The following is an 18,324-nucleotide window of genomic DNA, read 5'->3' as shown; positions in this document are numbered from 1 at the left end:
TTATTATTATTATAAATCACGTGTAAACATATTACACAAAGTTAGATGGGAGTCTAGAAACAAGTTGTGCTCCCACCCCTTTCTGAATGCAAAAGCTCAATCGATGAAAAATAAATGCCCCACTCTTAACATTGTTGGAGTGACTAATAGAGAGAGACTTGATACGTGAAAGTGTATCCAAGGCCTCCTTATCCAACTCCCCGAATGTAGAGAACACAAATGGGATGAACTTATATCCATTGTCCTCACATTTGGACGAATACTTCTTCCTTTTCTTCTCCACAGCATTATGCAAGGCCACTCCGGGAGCCCAAGAACTCACACCCACACCTGCAAAGGGAGAGATGCTAGTCACATCCTGTGAGGGGGTCGAAAAAGCACGAGGCTAATGCGTGACCTCGTCCCTCGTGGGTGTGACGATTCTTTTTATTCAATCAAGTGTAATTGGATTTCCTGTGAGTTTACACCCAATTGACTAGTAATATAGGAGTCGCCATTCAGTTTTTAACGACAATGAGAAAAACTGACAAAACCCGGTTATCGTGACATAAAGGGAGTGCAATTATGTTTGACCACGACGGCCGTAGGTTCCCTTGTGATCCCTGGTGTGGGGATCTCTCAACATACACCCGCAAGGTAGAGATTGAGGGTTCGGGGGACTGTAACTACCGAGAGGAGTACTTCGCTCGTCGATAACTCCAGAGACAGGATATCCTTACTAGCTCAGCATAAATAATTGAAGGGACATGCGTTAACTATTAAACTAATCTGAGTTAATTTTAGCAATATGCAACATATAATACTAGATCGATCGTGATTATCTGATTTAAATAGTATTAAGGGACCTAGCATGATAATCCGATTTCCCAAAAATATTATATTTATTAGGCGTGATAGAACAATCAGATTTAGTTAATTTAACAGTTCATAAAAAAGGTGAGGAAAGCAATTAAATCATCGAGAAGGGGCACATTACGACGCACCCTTGAGAGGTGCGTCACGGTTCTCAGAAAACTAACCACTTTGACTTTGCTATTTCTCCTTTTTATTTAACGAATCTCAATTATGGGACAGGATACGTTCTGTTCGATTTATGGATCGATTGCGACAGAACGCGTGAACAATTTCGCAGCGTGAGGCTTAGGCTAAGGGTTGGAGTCAATACTCAGAATATAATTGTGTTGTGTTGTTCTTTTCACGTCGAATTTGGGGCTGTATTTATAGGGAAGAGTTCGTGGAAAGATAGAATTGCAGAGTTCTAATCCACAAAGAATTAGGAAAAAACACGTACCCAGGTATTTTCAGCGCCCAGAGCCAGGCGTTGAAAATAGGGTCTGGCTGTTTTCCTTAGTCAGATTCGGATTCTTGAAATTCGTAGAGTTTGAGACTTAATCGAGTCTTTTAGTGCGTATTAACCTTGCGACGGGATGCGTCTGGGCCCGTTACGAACTCTAGGCTCGTTAGGATTTTAATTAATACGTAACTCTTATTTCCGAATAATATTAGGAATAGGATTCTCGCAGTTTTCTATCTCATTTAGGATTTATGTTGGAATGCAACACCTAATTCTGACAGGTTTCTATCCTTTATGATTTGCCACTTTTAGAAGCTACCTTTTACGGCAGTTGCTATTTTTAGCAGGTTTCCATAAATAGCAGTTTCCTATAAATATCAGGTTTCGGGTGAAATGAAAAGGGGAATTGAGATTCGTTTATTTTATAGGAGGTGCGTTGTCAAGTGGAGATTTATGCTTTCATCATTGAACCTTTCCCTTTCGGGAATGGGGACAAAAGTAGGTGTCTACAGTTAGCCCCCACTTTGACTGAGTCTTGGAGTAAGACGATGGTCAAAGTATTAGACGGAGTGCGTCACACAAGCCATGGTGTATGTGACCTATTTTGCAAGGGTCTCACGAGCCCCCGAGTGATAACATTTGACTTAAGGGTCATCACTTGAAGTGTCGACATATCCCTCACGTGTCATTGGGATTTGTCAACTGATAGTATAGAAACTTTCTCACTTTGTCATTGGAAGGATCTAAAGGTGCGTAGAAACTCCCTCACTTTGTCATTGGGAGTAGCTACAGATGTTTTCGAAATCAAAGCTTTAAAGTGTAATTGGGCCTGGCCAAGCCCAACCACGAGGTAAAAGTGTTTTTAAAGATTCTCATTTTCAGGGCTAGCTAAACGAGAAAACCCCCTTGTTTTTATGGGACGTAAAACGAAGGAAAATCCAGCACATCGCTCTTTTTTGGAAAAAACGGAAAACCAATCCTTTTAATTTTTGGAAAAGGGAAAACCAGAAAAAGTTATCGCTGCAGCGACTAAGGACCTGCACGGTTAGTGATGCAGACCCCGCCGGCTAAAGATGGCGAGCCTGTCCGCTAAGGGTGGACACCCCGTCCGATAGAAGTGGACGAATCTGTTTTTGAAATTTGAAAATAAGGACCTACGCGGTTTGTGACGTAGACCCCGGCGGCTAAAGATGGCGAACCTGTCCGCTAAGGGTGGACACCCCGTCCGATAGAAGTGGACGAATCTATTTTGAAATTTGTTTGTGCTTTTTGAAAGTAAGGACCTACGTGGTTTGCGCCGTAGACCCCGCCGGCTGAAGATGGCGAGCCTATTTTGAATTTGAAGACTTTATTTTTCGAAAACTGAGGACCTGCGCGGCTAGTGACGCAGACCCCGCCCGCTAAAGGTGGGCGAGCCCTGTCCGCTAAGGGTGGACACCCCGCTAGCTGGAGGTGAGCGAACTTGAATTCGTCTTTTTGATTTGGGATTCGCGTGCCGCGGTCTTGCCAACTGAAGATGGGCAAGTTCCTATTTCTTTGGTCCTTTGTGATTTCTTTTGAGAATTTCTTTTTATTCATTCTTGCAAGAGCGAATTCTTTCGAGGGATGCTCGAATTTAGTTGTAACCTGAACGTGGGCTGACAACGTGTTCAGACGGACCTTTGTCTTGCGACCGTCTTCTTTCGTGATTTTGAGCTAGTCTTTACGGCTCGACTTGGTCTTCGATCAGAGGACCGTGCACAAGTGTCAATGACGACCTTTCCCTGAGGTCGAACCTGTGTTTTTTTTTTTTTTTGAGATATCCAAACATGATATGGTGTATGGCGCAGTCCGAGAATGTGATTTCGATTGTGCGCTCCTTGTTGGAGTCTATTTTCCGCGAGCTCCCAAGCACTGGGGCTCGTCGGTCGTTTTTCGCATCTTGTAATCATGTTTGGGGTCATGCTCGTATGTGCGAGCGACCTTTTATAGTAGTGTGCTACTTTAACGAAGCCGTGGAGTGCGACTTTAGTTTTCAGGCGACATCCGGCTTTAGCTTGGCCCGGGTTAATCCTTTAACACACAAACATTTTTTATTTGGAAAACCACGACTTGACGACACATATTTGGTGTTTCGAAGAATGACCATGATATTTAACTTGTTTTTTTTCGAAAAGTGTACATAAGTATTTTCTGAGACGAGTCTAAGTTTCGACCAAGTTTTAATGTTCATATTTGCTTATTTGGGAGCTAAAGGTGCTTTGAGCTTGATCCTACTTGCAATAGGGCCTCGTGTTTAGCAACACGGTCTTAAGTCCTTTCCTGTTCCGTGTTTTGTGAAATCTGGGCCTTGGGCTGCATTTTCAGCGCCCAAGGCCAGGCGTTAAACATTTCGGCGCCCAGCCGTGGGCGCTGAAAGTCTTTTCCTGGTGATTTTTGACTTTCGGATTTCCTAACACGTTTCCGAATGGGATCAGGATGTCATTGGATGCGTTCAGCTATATATAGGGGCTAGATACGTCCCTATTTTCCACCACTCTCAAATTCTTTCTCTCTTTTTGCTACGTTTTAATTACTCATTGCTCTTGCCAGTCGACCCCTATTTTCTCACTCCAACGGACTGTTAGGCGTTGGCTACGAGCCCTTACTCCCACAGAAAAGGCTTTGTTAAAAGAATACCACTTAGAGGCACTTTTAGGCTTACAACAAATTAATATTGATTATAACTTTCTGCATGCTGCCCTAAGCTTTTGGGACTCCGATCATCATGTTTTTGCCTTTCGGGGCAACAAAATATGTCCTTTGCCCGATGAATTTGCTGCGATCCTTGGTTATCCTACCAATGCTACTCCTGTTACCCCTGGCACTATTGAAGAGGGTAAAACAACCATAAGGGCTTTCCTAGGACTAGATGATAACATGTTTGCTGAAATTGTTGTAGATGATAAGGTTAACTTGGCAAAACTTGTAAAACATCACTTTAGGCCTAGTAAGAATATGACCGAACAGAAATTGAATATTCGAGCCCTTGTATTTTGCTTGTTGAATCATTATTTGCTGTCGAATAACAATGGTGAGTTCGGTGACATAAGGTTGATCCCCTTGATTAGCCAGATGGAAAGTTGCTATTCTATTATGCCGTTGGTTGTTGCCGAGACTTTGCTGAGTGCGGATGAGCTGAAGAAGGATGCCAAATCTGAACATTTTAAGGGAAGCCCCCTATTACTGCAGGTAATCGATTTTTCCTTGCGCACGTATACGTCCCTTTTGCATATATTTCTTTTTTGCCTGGGGCTGAGTTTCAGCGCCCAGGTCTGGGCGCTGGAATTATCGGCGCCTAGTCCTGGGCGTTGAAACTGCGCCCCAGGAACCGTTTCTTTTTTCTTTCTTTTCATTCTTTTTATTCGATCGTACCTGTTTTTGAAGATTTGGCTTGCGGAACGGCTTAGACTTTTGGAAGCACCTGCCGATCCTAAACATTATCGCCCTATAGCCTTGGGTAACCGAAAATACTTGCACCAAGGCCAGGACGAGGCCGAATGGACCTCCTTTTTTACTTATGGCATTTGTTCTATTAAGTGGGTGGTACCATGGTGGGGTTTGACTACTATGACAGGGGGTTCTGATGTATCGGTTTATGTTTCTTTGGTGGGGCTATCTCGTCCCATTTATATTTTCCCTTACCGAGTCATGCGTCAATATGGTTTAAGGCAGACTATCCTCTTTTCTGATACGGTACCACCTAAGGTAGCGGCCTTTTCACAAACACGGGTCCTAGCGTGGGCTAAGTATTATGATGGTCTCCCGCGTTGGGCCGTAGCTACAAATGGCTTTGTGGGTCTTTCTGAAAACTACAAGTTGTGGATGAGCTCCGATGATAAAGATGTGAGGACCGAGGCTCGAAATGGGGAGCCGGCTGAGCTTTTGATACCTCGTATTCGTGTTAAGTATGAGGGTCCTGATTCTGCCAGACCTCGTACCTATAGTATTAAGACTGTGAAAGCTCGTCCTGATCGAAAGCGAAAGGAAGTTCCTCCCCGTTCCAGTTTTAGGCCTAAAAAGATGCCTAACATGAAGGGGCCTGCTGTTGTTAAAAGAAATGCAAGCTCTCGCGGAGATTGTCGCCGGAACAATGTATGGGTCAGGAAGGCTCAGCCGCCTGTAGAAACAGTGGCTAGTCTAGTTGATGATAATAATCCTTCTCCCACCATTGTCTGTGCCCTTGAGGCTGAGCGGGCTATAACTGAGAATGTTTCTGAAGCCTTGGCATCTTTGGAAGTTAGTGTCCAGGAGCCGGTTCTTATGGAGATTGATATTGGGGCAGCGCAGAAGACTGTGGGGGTGGATCCTGCAAACATTGCCCTCTACAAGACTTTATTTGATGATCTGGAAGAACTAGAGTAGTGTAGTTCTTGCTAGGGTGTAGGTGCCCTCTATTTATTTCAGTTGTGTTTGTTTTTATTCTTAGCACTTTGTTTTCCTTCTTATTATTTTTTAATAAAGGCGTATCTTTATTTTTCATTTTCATTTATTTTGTTTCTCCTCTTTTTTTATGTTTTTATATGTCTAACACTTTTTGCACAAAGAATATTCATTTTTTTTATTGGACCGAATCCTTGGTAAGGATTGCCTACGTATCTTGTCAGAATCAGGTCGCGCGTAGTTCTAGCTTTAGAATAAGTTCTAGTATGCCGGATTTCGGTAGATATGCCCTGAGGTGGAAACATGTTACTTAATCGGTCAAATGAGTGAAGTATTATCATTATTTTCATCTGCCGTTTTTTTTTGCCATAAGTCGCGGAAAATATGAAATTCGAAATTCGACTAATTTGTATGGGTATATTCTTGGTTGGTAAGCCTATTTGGATACTTGGATACGTACTGTACCCCCCCCAAGTGTTCGTTATTTTTCCGTTGTGTGCGGATAAAATGACGAGCACTTTTTGAAAAGAAAATTTTTGTCAGGCAGAGAGTTTCAACGCCCAGGCTGGGGCGTCAGAAATTTCGGCGCCCAGTCCTGGGCGCTGAAAATGACTTGGGCGGTCAATTTTTGACGCTATGCTTCACATGTTCTTGCATTTATTTCTTTTTTTTGTGCCTTGATATTTTGCTCGTATTTAAAGCCAATTTTGAGGCTACTTCGGAGGCTTTTTTGACTGTTAGCGAGAAATGCGTTTATGTCCGGATCAATTTTTTCTATTCGTGACTCGAAACAGTTTTGAAAATGGGGTTAGGGTGCGGAAGTTATTAAGATCTTTGTGTAGGCTTTTGAGGTGGGTTGAAGTGCGTGTTGTTAGTGAAGGGTATGATGGAATATATGTTTTATGAATCTGTTTTTTTTTTTGGTAATATTTGCATTGTTTTGGATTTTGATTTCCTTTGATTCTTGGTTGCATGGATTGACTCTTATGATGACACTGGTTTGGCTTTTTAGGTTTTGGGGATATGAATGGGATAGTGTGGTTTATTTTGTGGGTTTTGGGAATTGGTTCCCATGGCACTATTTCAAAACCGAGTGGGCTTTGTTTGTTGGGCCTGGAGTGGGCTGCCTCTTTTTTGTATTTTGCAAGTACATTTGGTGTTTATTTAGTGTTAGAATAAAATTTTTAGGAGAAATATTACGCCTTTATTGATTCGGAAAGTAAGGAAAACACACTGAAATAAAACTGACCCATATTCTAAGGGGCCTTAGGACCATCTAAAGTCTCTATTATTTTTTTTCTATCAATCTAAAGAACTACTAGGCGCTTTTTTACTAATGGTGCTCTATATGGCTCAAGCCTGGGGTTTAGTCTCATAAAACTTCGGTCCTTCACCGGTACTCATCTTGAATTCCATTCCTTTTGCGTTGACCCACTGATATGTCTTCACCCATCCGTTCTCGACCTCTTCTAGTGTTGATGCAGGAGAGATTAACCGGGTTGGATCGAAACCTTCATCTTGTAAAGCTAGGGTAGTCATCACAGTCTCGTTCTCCATAGGCCTCGATTCGTTAAACAATGTCCATAGAGCCTGGTTGTCCAATATTTCAGCTGTTGTAGTCTTGGCGAGGTGGGGTGCCTCATCCAAGGTGTGGCAGTCATGGAAAATTTCAAATCCGGGTTTTAGCAAGCCATCCTGAACGAAGGGTTCAGGGAAATCACAGCATGGGTGTTCTTCTCCTTCCCGAACGAACATCCCGTTAAGGGTCCTTTGATACGGGGGAAGGAGGGTGGTTTGTTTGGCCTTTTTAAGGCGTAGCCTAGACAGGCGGTCAGCAATATCTTCCTCCGTTGGTTCATAGCCTAAGCCAAAGGGAGTAGATTTGTTGGGAAAAGGATGGAATGTGTATTCCTTCTTCCTTATGCCCAATGGGGTTCCTGGGAAATAACCTTGAGCTAACAGCATTCTAGGGATGACTCGGGATGCATGCGGGTCTAGGAATGCTGGATTATAATCTTCGATGAACTGGATTTCTTCTTCCATTTGAAACCCATAAAGGTCGTCTGCAGTTTCGGCCGTTCCAACCATAGTGCAACTGACGTCGAGAGGAGGGGCGCGGATTTCTAGTATTACCCCGTTATGGTTAAGTTTAACCATTTGGTGCAAGGTAGAAGCCACACTGTTGTTCCTAAGTTTTGGTTGATGACACACACATATTGCAAACTTCCTGATTATGGTTGCTAAATGACTTTGAACAGGTAAATGCCCAAGTTTCTATTAGGATAGGAACTTGAATCAGATGGTGAAGTTCCTGGTGTACACTTGGAACAGTCACTGGAGTTCCAGAGCTGGAAGTTGTATTTGTTCCAGTTTGAAGTTACAAGAGGAGCAACACAGTTACATAACAAGAGTTCCGAATATTCACAAGAACTATTACAGACTCATGGCAACGAGTTCCTATTTAAACATAAGAGGAACTCATTAATGTTCCTGAGCTGGAACAAGTGAAGCTTCAGAATTGAATGCCTCACCAAAGGAAAGACATATATGTCTAGGTAGTTTATCTTGCTTAGATTATATGTAATATGTTAATATGTTAAGTAGTATATAAGGAACTAGAGGAACTTGGATTACTCGTGTGTTTTTGTCAAAATATCAAGCAACACAGTTTTAAGGAAAATACTTTAAATAAAATATCTTTTCCTGTTTAATAAAAATAAGATTTTCATCACATTCTGTTACTTAAATAAAAACAGTTTTTATCTTCCTAAAACTTCTCCTAAATATTTTGACAAAATAAATAAACATTTTTCAGTGATTGACATAGTCTTAAACACGTCCAGCAGTTGAGGAAGTTGTGTGGGAAGTGGTCTCCCCTTGTTCCTCAAGTCTAGGGACGTGAAAATCAAAGTGTCAGTTGTTGGCAGTTGAGTTTTTGAAGGGAACAAACCCTAAGGACAAAACTCTATATAAGGCCAAGAAGTTTTCTGAAAAAAATACACAAACTTTCTAAGAGTTCTTGCTTTCCTAAAAACGCATTGTCAAAGATTTTTCTAAAAACAGTTTGTGTCCTAGTTAATCCTAAGTTCCTAAGTGACATATATACACCAAAGCATCATTAATATCTAGAGTTATCCAAACACGAATTGTATTTGGTATTAGTAAGGATAGAGTTATCTTGTTGAGACTTAGAGTTTAAGTCTGAGAGAGAGAAGTGAAAGAGCTGTAATCAGAGTAGATTACTGTGAGAAACACAAGTTTGAGAGGAACTTGTGTTGGAGAGATTATTGTAATCGAGGCATTACTATAATAAAAGAATTCTCTTCTTGATTAGTGTCAAGAAGTTTTCACAATTGTTGTTATTGTCTTCTCTATTCTCAGTTCCTTGATTGTTTCTTAAGTTCCGCAAGAAACTTTATCAAAGTTCTAATTACAATTCACCCCCCCCCCTCTTGTGCGTGTTCCTACTGGAATAACAGTTGGTATCAGAGCCAGTACTCACTAAAACACAGGAAACCATGTTTGAGTCAAGTTCCTGAAAGTATGAACTCACAAGAGAAACTGGAAGAAGGTTACTCGACACAAAGGCCACCTATGTTCAATGGCAAGTTCTACTCATACTGGAAAAATAGAATGGAGATATTCATCAAAGCTGAAAATTACCAAGTTTGGCGTGTAATTGAAGTTGGAGACTTCGAGGTAACAAAGACCAATGCTGAAAACGAGGTAGTTCCTAAACCAATGTCTGAATTTTCTAAAGAAGACTTTGATAAATATGAGATGAATGCCATGGCTGTCAAAATCTTGCATTGTGGGCTTGGACCTCATGAACACAACAGAGTCATGGGGTGCAAGAACGCAAAACAGATTTGGGAACTACTTCAAGTAACCCACGAAGGAACTAATGAAGTTAAGCGTTCCAAAATTGACCTTTTGATGTCTAAATATGAAAGATTTGAAATGCTTCCAAAAGAAACTATTCAAGAAATGTTCACTAGATTTACTAACATAACCAATGAATTAGTTTCTCTTGGTAGAATCATTCCCACAGATGAACAGGTAAGAAAAATACTAAGAAGCATGCCACAAGATGATCGTTGGAGAACAAAGGTCACTGCACTGTTTGAGACCAAGGACTTTACCAAGTTCAACATTGAACAACTTGCTGGTTCCTTGATGACACACGAATTGCATCTTGGAGCTGCTGTTCCTGAGAGCTCAAGAAGTCGAGGACTTGCTCTAAAGGCTGAGGAACTCGATGAATCTGAACCAGATGAAGAAGAGGCTGCCATGCTGGTCAGAAGAATGAGAAAGCTCTATAGGAACTTCAAACCAGGAAACCAGAAAGGAAGGAACTTTGCCAAGAAAATCACTAGTTCCAAAACTGAGCAAGGTTGCTTCAAATGTGGAGAAACTGATCATCAAATTCGTGAATGCCCTCTGTGGGAGAACGACAAGACCAGAGGAAAAGGGAAGGAACAGGTCAAAGATCGCTTTAACAAGTCTACCTTCAACAGACCAAACTTCAAGAAGGCCATGATAGCTGCATGGGGCGAAGCAACAGACTCAGAAGACGATGAGGAACAACCAAATGAAGAAACTGCAAATCTCTGCCTTATGGCTAGAACAGAAGGAACTGATCAAGTTCCATCAGAAGAAGTAAGTTCCTCCACTCTTCAGTGTCTCTCAAAGTCAAAACTAATTGAACTGTTGCTAGAAACTCTAGATGATTACAAAAAGCTAAGTATATTAAAAGCACAAAGTGATAGAGCCTTGGAACTCAGTAAAGACCACATAAATTATCTGAACAATATTAGATCTGATGTCCAAGGCAGGTTCTTTGAATTACTAGATAGAAATACCTCTATTAATGAGTCATTCGAAAAAATTAGAAATGAAAACATCCTTCTACAAGTTCAACTCAGTCAATATAAGATGTTTAATCTAAGTTTAGATCCTACAAAATCCTTGGAGATCAACATGGGAGTTTTTAACATCGACTTAGAAAATTTAAACAAAGATCTGATCACCACAAAGGAACAAAAAGAGAAACTGGAAAGGGAACTATCCATGGCCAGGGCACAGAGACAACCACCTAAAGTTCCTCCCAAATGGATTGAGAATGCTCAATCTAAGAAAACAGAAGGATTGGGCTTTAACCATAAAACTAGTCATAAGAAAAAGTATGTGGGTCTTCCTAGTGTAAAAGTCTGTTTCTCATGTGGAAGTGGAAGTCATATAAGTACTGAGTGTTCCAAGATGAAGGAACAGGATCAAAGAAACATAAATTATGTAAAGCAAAAATGGGTCAAGAAGTCTGAAGTTATAGTTGAAAAGGAACTCGAGGAAACCCGAGTTCCTGTAACTAACCTTTGATCTCTTTACAGATTCTAGTGAAGGGGAACAGCTCGTGGTATCTCGACAGCGGGTGTTCCAAACACATGACAGGAGACAAATCTAAATTCCTCTCACTAGAAGCCTACAATGGAGGAACTGTGACCTTTGGAGACAACATGAAAGGAGAAATTGTTGGAATTGGAAAAGTTGGAAGGTCAAGTTCCTACGCCATTGAAAATGTATTTTTAGTCGAGGGTTTGATGCACAGTCTACTAAGCATCTCTCAATTCTGTGACAAAGGAAACTCTGTAAGTTTTACTTCTGAAAACTGTCAAATCATAAACAATAACACTGGGAAGGTTATTTTGGAAGGAACTCGTAAAGGGAACACATATTCTGTGGATCTCAATACAGTTCCCAGGAACAATCTAACCTGCCTCAGTGCCCTTGAAGAAAATTCCCTACTATGGCACAGGAGGTTTGGACATGCTAGTTTCTCTCTGCTTGACAAACTAAGATCAAAGGAACTGGTTCGAGGACTCCCCTCAATCAAGTTCCTAACTGATAAAGTGTGTGATGCATGTGCAAAAGGCAAGCATGTCCGAAGTTCCTTTAAATCTAAGAAATTGGTAAGCACCACAAAACCATTGGAACTCATCCATATGGACTTATGTGGACCAATGAGAATTCAAAGCAGAAGTGGGAAAAAATATGTATTAGTTATTGTTGATGATTACTCTCGCTTTACTTGGGTCATATTTCTAACAAGCAAGGATGAAACGTTTGATGAGTTTGTTACATTTTCAAAGAAAATTCAGAAAACCACAGGTCATCAACTGATCCATATAAGATCAGATCATGGAACAGAATTTGAAAATTACAAATTCGATGAATACTGCAAGGAACAAGGTATGGACCACAATTTCTCAGCTCCCAGAACTCCACAACAAAATGGAGTTGTTGAGAGGAAAAATAGAACCTTAGAGGACATGGCAAGAACCATGTTAATAGCCAGTTCCCTGCCTAGGAACTTCTGGGCTGAAGCAGTCAATACTGCTTGTTATATTATAAATAGAGTTATGATTCGAGCAATCCTAAACAAAACCCCCTATGAGCTACTAAAAGGTATAAAACCCAACATCTCTTACTTTAGAGCCTTTGGTAGCAAATGTTTTGTCCACAACAATGGAAAAAGGAACTTGGGGAAGTTTGATGAAAGAAGCGATGAGGCAGTGTTCCTAGGATATGCCTTGAATAGCAAGGCTTATAGAGTTTATAACAAAAGATCTATGTGTGTTGAGGAAAGTGTACATATAATATTTGATGAATCTAACAAAACTGATATAGTACAGGAACAAGAATTTTTCGAGATTGGTTTATCTCGTGCTGCAGAAAATGATGAGGAGTTCCAACCAAGCAAACACACAGCCAGAGGAACTGCTCAACAAAATCAAGAAGTTCTCGTACTAGAGGAACAAGCAGAAAACCAAGAAGATCCAGAAACAACACCAGAGGAACCCCACAATGACCAACAGGAAACTCAGGTCATAGAAAGAACTGACGAAAATGCCACAACACCAGTAGCTCAATTTCAACCTAAACCTTGGAAGCATCAAAAGTCCCACCCAATGGAACTCATTGTGAGTGACATCAGAAAAGGAACTCAGACAAGGGCACAACTAAGGAACTTTTGCGCATTCCACGCGTTCCTCTCCATATTTGAGCCAAGAAATCACACTGAGGCTCTGGAGGATGCTGACTGGATCATAGCCATGCAAGAAGAATTAAATGAATTCAAAAGAAACAAGGTATGGCACTTGGAACCCAAACCAAAGCACCGGAAGGTGATAGGGCTGAAATGGGTGTTCCGGAACAAGAAAGATGAACATGCAACAATCATAAGGAACAAAGCAAGGTTAGTGGTCAAAGGTTATAACCAACAGGAAGGTATTGACTTTGAAGAAACATTTGCACCTGTTGCTAGATTAGAAGCCATTAGAATCTTAATTGCTTTTGCTGCTTTCATGGGCTTTAAACTTTATCAAATGGATGTTAAATGTGCTTTCTTAAACGGTTTCTTAGAGGAAGATGTTTATGTGGAACAGCCCCCTGGATTTGAAAATCCCGAATTTCCAAATCATATTTACAAATTAGATAAGGCTCTCTATGGACTAAAACAAGCCCCTAGATCTTGGTACGAGAGATTATCAAAGTTCCTCCTTCAAAATGATTTTAAAAGAGGTAGAATAGACAAAACCTTATTCTTAAAATCTAGAGGAACTGACTTGTTAGTAGTTCAAATTTATGTTGATGATATATTATTTGGAGCAACTAACGAAAATTTGTGCAAGGATTTTGCAAGCTTGATGAGCAGTGAATTTGAAATGAGTATGATGGGGGAACTCAATTTCTTCCTTGGTTTACAAATCAAGCAAACCGAGGAAGGAATCATGATACACCAACAAAAGTATGTGAAGGAACTCCTAAAGAAATATGAGCTAGAATCAGCCAAAGTAAATCACACTCCCATGGGAACTGCTACCAGATTAGACACTGATCCAAATGGGAAAAGTGTGAATCAAACGAAATACAGAGGTATGATTGGATCACTATTGTATTTAACAGCCAGTAGACCTGACATTTCTTTTAGTGTAGGACTATGTGCAAGATTTCAATCAAATCCAAAGGAGTCCCATCTAACTGCGGTGAAAAGAATACTAAGATATCTCAAAGGAACTGATGACCTATGCCTATACTATCCAAGAAGTGGATCTTTCGAGCTAAGAGGATATGCGGATGCTGATTATGCAGGTGACTTAGTGAATAGAAAAGGCACATCAGGTATGGTACAGTTCCTAGGTCCATGCATGGTTTCTTGGGGTTCCAAGAAACAGAACACTGTTGCTCTATCCACAGCTGAAGCTGAGTATGTAGCTGCTGCAGCTTGTTGCTCACAAATTCTATGGATAAAACAACAGCTAAGAGATTTTGGTATTATCTATGATTGTGTTCCTATCTATTGTGATAACGCTAGTGCTATTTGTATTTCAAAAGATCCGGTTCATCATTCCCGGGTCAAACACATCCACATTAGACACCATTTCCTTAAAGATAATGTTGAGAAAGGTTTGATCAAATTAGATTTTTGCCAAACTGATCACCAAATTGCTGATATTTTAACTAAGCCTTTGAACAGAGAGAAACATGAGAAAATGAGAATGGAACTCGGAATGATCAAGCTAAGGTAATTGCTAAATTGAAGTTCCTCTAAGGCAAAAGCAAAAATCATGGTACATATAGACTATTACAAACACAAAATCTTGTGTGCAAACACAGTTGAAGCTTACCATCGTGGCAAATTCACTCACACTCCAAATGAGCAAGGTAAGCAGTTCCTTTCAAACTAGTTAAGTCAGAGATACGAAATTAAGCAAGTCAAAGTCAAACACAATTTTTTTTCTACATTTTCCTTTTATTTTTATTTATTTATTTTTTAAAATTCAAAACCGAATACCCATATTCAAAGAATGTTTGGAACGGTTCCATTGGCAATAAATAGGAGAAACTCTTCCCTTTCCACATTCAATCCATGCAACCCCCTTTCTCTCTCTCCCACACGCCTTCTCCACTGACATCACCTCTCCTTTCACCTATAAAAACCTTCACCATGGTTCTCACAAGCAACAACACTGATCTCACTTCCCTCAAACGAAAGAGAAACCCTTCATCTCCAGTTCCCATGGATACCTCACCCATTCAATCGCCAATTCCTCTTCGATCCCACAATCCAATGCTCACAATCACTCAGGGGGAACAAACCGACACTGACATCGAAATGAAATCCCCAATCTCAAACCCTAGATCCTCCACAAGAAAATCCAAAAAACGACGAGTGGAAGCTTCTGGTGAAAACATCGAGGAAACAGAGGAGAATGCTCAAACTCAGGGGGAAGCAAAAGGGTCCAAGAAACTCACTGCAAAGGAAAACAACCTGGTCGAGGGGTTCGCAATCAACTCAACATGGAGTGAAGCCACGAAATTTAAAGAGTTGATGGAAATCCTTGAACAACAAAATTGGGTAAGTCTGTTGAGTACCTATGCCAAATCCCCCTTAATTCCTGAAGCTATGAAAGAATTCTGCAAGAACTTTGCATGTGTTGATAACGTATTTTCAAGTAAAGTGAATGGAACTCGCATCGAATTTGATGCCTCTTATCTGGAACAGCTGTTTGGTACACCCAATAGGGGTTTTGATATGTGGCTCAAAGGTCAAATCACAGTGACCATAGATAATGTAGATGAGAAAGATATAGTTGGTTCCATTGGAGGAGATTCTAAAGTATCCACCTCCACCTCACACAACTGCTTTTCACCTCTTCAAAAATTACTGTTTAATATTGTGTGGAGAGGTGTAGTTCCTCGAACTCAGAAAAGGAACATAGCAAGTCTGTTTGATGCATGTCTCATGTATTGTCTTGAAAGGAAAATTCCCATAAACTTTCCTGCAATCATGATCAAACACTTATCCACCTGTATCCCCAAATTCAAAATTCCATACTCCTCCCTTCTTACAGAAATCTTCAAAAGCTTCTCAGTTGACCTTAGCCCATACTTTGTGATTCCCTTAAAATCCACCCAAATCCTTCAACTTGAAATGCTCCATCTATTAAATCTTAAAGTGGTTCAGGGTAAAGTCATTAGGGCTGGAAAGGAAGAGAAACAAGATGAGGAAGATCAGGAAGGAACTGTAGTTAAAGAAGAAGTGGAGGAGGAGGAGGAACTCGAACAAATAGAGGTCCCTTTATCTCGAGGGAACAGGAAGAGTGTAGGATCCCAAGGAAAAAGAAAGAGCTTGAGGGTGGCAATGAAGGAGAACAAGAAAAGAGGGCCTGTCTTCATGGAAATAAATGAGGAAGGGGATGTCAAGGAGATGCCCATAGAGGAGGATGTTGTTCCACTGAATCAAGAGGAACTGCCTGAAACTGTTGGGCCAAGAAAAAGGACACCCAGATCCTCCAAAAAGTCCAAAGCTCGTCGTGTTCCATCTGAACAGGAACATGTTCAAGATCATGGGGGTGCCTGGAACACAAAGGATGATCAGATATTGGAGCTGAAGGCAACAGTTGCTCGTCTGGTAGAACTGCAGGAGGGAACAGATCACAGGATTAGCTCAATGCAGGCCCACATAGGTGCATTGGTTACCAGTGTCAAGACTCTCCAAACCACTCTTCACCACTACTCAGAACAAGCCAATGCAACTCGTGCCACAATCCTCACCAAGATCAACAATCTGGAATCTTTTGAGGAGACTGTGATAGAAGAAACTGCTGGTTCTGGTTCCCCATCCCAAGCCTAATCACCCTATCCCATGTTTCTTTTATCTTTTTCCATGGAACAATCTTTTTAATTTGCTTTTGGTTTGTATAATTTTCAAACTTGGGTATTTGTTCCATCTTATTTTGACTTGCTTGGTTACACCTATCCGTGCTTTCTAGTTTTGATCATTACTGCTTGCTTTCAATTTATTGTATGAGTTGGTTTAATACTTTGAGGCTAGCTTAACTTGCCAAACGTTGATCGTGGGGCACTGTGTTTGGAATGGCTATATTTCGTGCTATGCTTTTTGTTGATGTCAATAGGGGGAAGTCAAGGGTGCAAACTTCCAAGGCACACTCAATCCCAGTTCCTGCATCAATCTCTCTGAATCTCTCTGTAAGTTTATTTTTCTTTATTTCTTTCTTCTCTTTAATCTTTCTCTTTTGTTTTTCAATTTTTATGTTCTGTTTCACAATAGTCTGTATAAGTTCCTGTTTGTACTTACTCTCTTTGTAAAAAGTTTGCAAGTGTTGTCATCACCAAAAAGGGGGAATATTGTTGTTCCTAAGTTTTGGTTGATGACACACACATATTGCAAACTTCCTGATTATGGTTGCTAAATGACTTTGAACAGGTAAATGCCCAAGTTTCTATTAGGATAGGAACTTGAATCAGATGGTGAAGTTCCTGGTGTACACTTGGAACAGTCACTGGAGTTCCAGAGCTGGAAGTTGTATTTGTTCCAGTTTGAAGTTACAAGAGGAGCAACACAGTTACATAACAAGAGTTCCGAATATTCACAAGAACTATTACAGACTCATGGCAACGAGTTCCTATTTAAACATAAGAGGAACTCATTAATGTTCCTGAGCTGGAACAAGTGAAGCTTCAGAATTGAATGCCTCACCAAAGGAAAGACATATATGTCTAGGTAGTTTATCTTGCTTAGATTATATGTAATATGTTAATATGTTAAGTAGTATATAAGGAACTAGAGGAACTTGGATTACTCGTGTGTTTTTGTCAAAATATCAAGCAACACAGTTTTAAGGAAAATACTTTAAATAAAATATCTTTTCCTGTTTAATAAAAATAAGATTTTCATCACATTCTGTTACTTAAATAAAAACAGTTTTTATCTTCCTAAAACTTCTCCTAAATATTTTGACAAAATAAATAAACATTTTTCAGTGATTGACATAGTCTTAAACACGTCCAGCAGTTGAGGAAGTTGTGTGGGAAGTGGTCTCCCCTTGTTCCTCAAGTCTAGGGACGTGAAAATCAAAGTGTCAGTTGTTGGCAGTTGAGTTTTTGAAGGGAACAAACCCTAAGGACAAAACTCTATATAAGGCCAAGAAGTTTTCTGAAAAAAATACACAAACTTTCTAAGAGTTCTTGCTTTCCTAAAAACGCATTGTCAAAGATTTTTCTAAAAACAGTTTGTGTCCTAGTTAATCCTAAGTTCCTAAGTGACATATATACACCAAAGCATCATTAATATCTAGAGTTATCCAAACACGAATTGTATTTGGTATTAGTAAGGATAGAGTTATCTTGTTGAGACTTAGAGTTTAAGTCTGAGAGAGAGAAGTGAAAGAGCTGTAATCAGAGTAGATTACTGTGAGGAACACAAGTTTGAGAGGAACTTGTGTTGGAGAGATTATTGTAATCGAGGCATTACCATAATAAAAGAATTCTCTTCTTGATTAGTGTCAAGAAGTTTTCACAATTGTTGTTATTGTCTTCTCTATTCTCAGTTCCTTGATTGTTTCTTAAGTTCCGCAAGAAACTTTATCAAAGTTCTAATTACAATTCACCCCCCCCCCTCTTGTGCGTGTTCCTACTGGAATAACACACACCTCCTAAGTCATGGAGCCAAGGTCGCCCCAAGAGGAGGTTGAAAGTGGGCTTGATGTCGATTATTTGAAACTCCGTGGTGCGTGCCACAGGCCCGGTTTGTATGGTAAGGTTGATTT

The sequence above is a fragment of the Spinacia oleracea genome, chromosome 3 (genome assembly GCF_020520425.1).
Source record: "Spinacia oleracea cultivar Varoflay chromosome 3, BTI_SOV_V1, whole genome shotgun sequence".
Classification (NCBI taxonomy): Eukaryota; Viridiplantae; Streptophyta; class Magnoliopsida; order Caryophyllales; family Amaranthaceae; genus Spinacia; species Spinacia oleracea.
Note: the sequence above shows the minus strand (reverse complement) of the source record.